Source organism: Gymnoscopelus microlampas (genome assembly GCF_963454915.1).
Source record: "Gymnoscopelus microlampas genome assembly, chromosome: 11".
Lineage (NCBI taxonomy): Eukaryota > Metazoa > Chordata > Actinopteri > Myctophiformes > Myctophidae > Gymnoscopelus > Gymnoscopelus microlampas.
Window position 1 is genome coordinate 43,438,033 of NC_139948.1, and position 6,000 is coordinate 43,444,032.

The window sequence follows — 6,000 nt, forward strand, 5'->3', positions numbered from 1 at the left end:
TCGTACACTCTCATTTACACACCTGTAATGGTCATTTAGGGCATTTTGTATGTTCATGGCAAAAACTGAATTTTGACAACAAAATGTCCATGCCATTATGGCGATGATCCCTGCATGGAATCCATGCATGAGAGTGAAACCAACGCGTAAAACCACACAATAGGCTATACGTCTAAATTAAAGCAATGCATTTATTATAGTGGACAAAACAAGTGGACTATATGAAGTACATTTTTAAATACAAAGACAAGCCAAAACTAAACAAATTCACAACAATTTAGGGTTTCAAGCATTTCCAATATTTGGTTAATTTAATTGGTGCAGTGAAAATATATAAGTGTTTCACTGTGACATTTTTGATAATTGAATGCAGCTGTGTATGATTTAATATGAATTAATCACATACCCTGCACGTCTAATTTAACAACCCAGTTGAATTTAATCTGATGTTTGCAATTACAGGCAGGAGTAAAGGAGAAAAGTACACTGATTCTGAAGAGCCAATTAAGGCTCACTAAACGTATTTATTTTCTTTTTTTGAATGTAACCCTATGCCCTTTGCTATAGAGCCTAATAATAATCATCATAATCGAAATTGTGGACAGAAATCTACTGACTTTATTTATTTCGGCACTGAATGAACAAGCAATTGTATAGAACAGATATGGACTTGTTTACAAATACAAATTATTTTTACAAGTACAAAATAATATTGGCATTCATTAAAGCCCATAATCAGATTCAAAACAGAATTAATTCATTCCAGCCTGATGATGAGAAGAATATTTTTCGCCAGGCTACTCTGTCTCATTCGATTTTTATGTAGGCCAGAACTAGGCTATATATGTAATTATATGTACATGACTAGCAAATGACTATTGACAAACTACATGATTTAATCATTTTACAGTTTGTTTGTGTTTTTTGTTTGTTTTGCAGATCATAGACTATTTTAATCTAATTCATGTTTTTATGTATTTATTTATTCATTCATTTGAGTTTTTCTTTTTTTTGTCCAGGATTCAGCTATTTGGAATTGATTGATTGATTGATTGATTGATTGATTGATTGATTGAATACTTTATTAACAGTTTGCAAAAAAAACACAGAAACAGTAAAGGGAGGCTAAAAAGATTAACCCAAGAAAGAGAGATTACAATTATTTTATTGGGAATAACCCTCGTTTTCAAGGGGGTCCACAGATTACAAGGTGAGCGGACAGAGCAGTTTTAAACAATTTAAAAGATGTTATTGACTGAATACGAACATATTGTTCCAGTCAGAGGGAGCATTAGAGTAACCTATAGGATTTTTTGCCAACTGAGTTAGATACTTTTGGAACTTCAAAATAATTCTGTGCATGCACAATATTCTCAGTTAGAGGTGAAAGGTTATATACTGTTTTAGATACTGCGGATAGTTACAATGAACTGTAACCAGTGCTGCTGTCGTCTTACTGTGGGAGGCAAGTTGAGATTTTCATAGCACTATGGCTTGTTTCCATTGGGGTCCCTTGTATTCAATTCATATGAACATTTAGTGACAGACAAATATACAATACTACACAAAAACATCATATAAACAGGTAGTAATCAAAAAGAAAAATATGTACAGTAACCAGTTCGGGGGGCATTGTAGCCTACATATTTCTCACACAGGTCAAAACATTTTTTTGATGGGTCACCACCACAACTTCCATTTTGATTTCGGCTTTCCTCTTCTGAAGAAACTGGCCTCCTATGTGGTCTGGTCTAGGAGCCTACAGTGGAAGACCAGACCACATGACATTACCATGTCAGGTCTGGTCTGGACCACAGTTCCGTTTCCACTTGTGAGGAAGAGGAAGCACTTCTTCTCATGTTGGTCAGGTCTGTATGTCTGTCTGTGGTTGGATTGACGCAGAGAAACTGCAGTATAGAGACTGTCATTTTAGGCTGTACAGCAAGAGCTGTCTGACCTATTGGCAGTGGTGTAAAGTAACTACATTTACTCAAGTACTGTACTTAAGTAAAATGTTAAGGTATATGTTTTACTTTACTTGAGTATTTCCAATCTAATACTTTTAGGGTTAAGGTTAGGGTTAGGGTTACTACAACTACTACTACTACTACTACTATTTACACTAATAGTAATACATAGTAATGCATTGCAGAGCTGTACCTGCCCAAGTGCAGAGCACATATGGGCAAATGCTCTTTTAGACACAGTGGAACATGCTACCACTCCCCATAAAGAACATCAGTTGTCATAACTGTCAAATCATGGCTTCAAGAAACTGTCGCAGATTAGTGTGGTTGTCTGTTTAATTTATTTATTTATGCTGTTAATAAGATTTTACTGTATATAAGTCACAAGGGTTGTTTATTTTTTAGAGTGGGATCAATTGTTCTTATGTCTGTTTGTCCAAGACCAAGGACAACAATAGAAATAAGTCTCTGACCTTATCGTGTTTTTATACTTGACGTGTTATTTCAGTGAATGCATTGTATTACTTGCATTTCAATAATAATGGCCAGGAGTTTGCTGTATAGGTCTACCACTAGAACTACTTACTATAATAATAATAATAGTTCATAACAGTTAAAGATCTCTATCTGTTATTTCGGTTTCCTCCTGTCTCTTTGACTGTCTGTGACTATTTGCCTTCAGACAGGCTAGACTGGTTTCACGTCATAGTGCTTAGACATTGATGTGTCAATGAATGTGTTTTCAAGCATGTTTGAAACATGACACACATGCACCGTCTTATTCTACCCCTCATTCACTTTCTATCTCTCCTTCCCTGCTTTCCCAGTGTGGGTTGTAAATTGCATCATAATTTCCCTCAACGATATGTCATCATCAGATTGTTTTACAACACCAACAGCTTACGTAAGCAACAATATACAGTAGCGTTTTTCAGTAGTGTCTAACTGTTGTGTCTTCTAAGCGTTTGGTGATTTACCTGTAGCCTATGTCATTGGTTCTCAAAGTGGGGTCCGGGGACCCCCAGGGGTACTTGAGGGAGTTCCAGGGGGTCCCCAGCTAAATGATAGATTAGGCACCAAATGGACCCTTATGGGGCTGTAACTCTGAGAGTGTACAAATGGAACCACGGGTCCATTTGGTTCCATTTGTACACTCTCAGAGTTAAACTGACATAGATTTTACAATATAAACTGCGGCCCAAGTGATAGAAATGCCATTAAATGGGGGTCTGTAGCAGTAATGAATGTCAAACTGGGGGTCCTTGAAATTAAAATGGTTGAGAATCACTGCTAGAGCCGTAAAAATCTTCTCTTATGGGGGTCCCTGGCATATCTTTTGAAATGGGGGTCCGCAGGCTAGTAAGTGTCAATTTGGGGGTCCTTGACATGAAAAAGTTTGAGAACCACTGGCCTATGTAACAAGTTAACAATCCAAAACAATCATAACAACTCACCTTACAATTCAAGTCACTTAAGACACATATGGATATTTTAAAAGCACATTATATACTGTTGATAATAACAGTCCCTACCAGACCATAAGTAGTCCCTATGTTGGGCTTGTCATTAGGTGAACATTTTCCTGAAGGCTTGTTTCTATTGTGTTCCTATGTATTCAATTAATCAAGACATATAAACACATAATACAGGAAATCATATACTAGGAGCAATACAAGTATATTTACAGAGAAACAGAAAAACAGTGGGGGGTAATCAGGTGCTATTTTATGACGGTTTTGAAGGAGTGTAGGGAGTCATACTTTTTGATGGCTGGTGGTAGGGCATTCCACATTTTGGTGGCATAATAGTAAAATGAATTCATCCCCATGTTTGCGCCGAATCTGGGGGGAATGAGATCTGTGGAGCTCCCTCTGGTGTCGTGCCCGTGGTACATGGGCATGCACTGGTCCCTTGAGTATCTTGAAAACCAGGCCCATTGTAAGTTGGGCTCTGTCTTCTATACCCTGAGCCATCCAACCCTAGCATAAGGAGCAGGGGTTAGGTGAGTCCTAGGTTTTGATACTAACAGTGACATGATACAGACCATGATACTGATACTGATTATCACACTTTTCTCAACAATATGAGCCGTTATTATTACATTATAAGTGGTAAGGTTCTTAATGAAACACATACAGTAATAACATTATGCAAAAATATTATGTTATGTTATGCGCTCATGATTTTATTACAGTATGAGCGATTGAGCACATTATTATATTATGAGCTTTTATTACATATAGGTCATTATATAATGAACCGTTATTACATTCATCATGTTTCAAAAACATTGGTGGAATTTGACAGCTGATATCAGTGTTATATGTTATTGTTGTTAAATGCTTAATCTGTTTAGGGTAGAGTCTTATGGGGCCTGTCTTTGCCTCTCTGCAGATAACGAAGTTAATGTACAACAGATGCACCTGACTTTTGTTTTCTATGCCAGACACTTGGTGTATGTCACAAGATTGTTTTTATAGTGAGTAGATTTAGACGTTTAGACTGAAGTGGCCACACTCGCATAACATCATTTCTTCTCTGCATAATACAACACACTTCTTTTAGACTTTACCTTTCACATAGTAGGATATAGTCTTTCTTTCTTTCTTTCGCCACTTCTTTATCTCAATATAGGACAGGGTTGTGGTTCAAACACAGGAGGGTGCTGTTGTATCAGTTTATATATGAAGAGAAGGCCAAGTCAACTTGTACAACTCTGATACTGTACCCAACAGGCAACAGGACATCCACACTAGCCTACAACATTTCACTGCATGTGCTGCATGCATATGGTAATTATATTAAACATCAAACAATCTGATAGCGTGATTTGACCAACCCATTTTATGATATATCACATCTCTCATGGCTGCAGGTGAACCACATTTCAGTTAATCAAATGAACACCAAACACAGGAAACTGAATGTGGTTTGTTTCATTTATTAAAAAAAAGAAACATCTTTAAAACTGAAATTGCTTTGTAAAAATGCATATTTGTTTTCTTTTAAATAACATCTCCCTTTCAGTTTTATTCTACACTTGCATCACCCTTCTCTCTTCTTCTTTTCTCCGTTCCAGCTCAGATGGAGGGTTATAGCCTATACGACAGGTTTGTGGCTGAATCTGTCAACTAAGAGAAGATATATAACTCTCGTTTATAGTGAAAATAAACCCTCTTTGATTGTACACAGCAAAATCCTCAGTTTCTATTCAACTCTGAGAGTGCAAATAACGTGCAGCGTCTACCTACTCGCTCACTGCACGTTACTGCTGATCAGAGTATCAACAAAGTGACTTCAATTTAGGGACATCCATCTGTCCATCCCCAGGTGCTGGTGTACTGACACATGGTCCTGCCTACAGTTCTGGTACACGGTACTGTCTACGGTCCGGGTACACTGGTAAATGATCCTATACAGTTCTACATGGTATTACAGTCCTGTCCTGGTACACTGGTAAATTATCCTACAGTTCTGGTACATGGTATTGTCTACGGCAGTGGTTCTCAAACTAAACTTCTTCTGTATTTGGCGGCGGAACCCCATCTGAAAACGTTTTGTGCCAGGGACCCCCAGAAGAGATTTGTGTAAAAAATAATGATATATATATTCCACATTTTCCAATACTTTCAAGATTAAGTTAAAAAACAGCAGATGTACAAGCTCGCAGCGAGGCACAAAGTGACGTGCTGTGAGCTTTTATAGCTACTATTTTTTAATTGCCAACGTATAAAATATGGATAAGGTGGTTAAAATGAGTGAGATGCTGTATTAACTCATTCTGCTGAGGACCCCCTGGAACCCTCAGCCCCCCAAGGACCCCTGGGGGACCCCATCTTTGAGAACCACTGGTCTACAGTCCTGGTACACTGGTACCTGGTCCTACAGTCCTGGTACATGTTACTGTCTACGGTCCTGGTACACTGGCACACAGGCCTACAGTCCCGGTGTACTGGTACATGGTCATATACAGTCCTGGTACATGGTACTGTCTACGGTCCTGGTACAACGGTACATGGTCCTACAGCCCTGC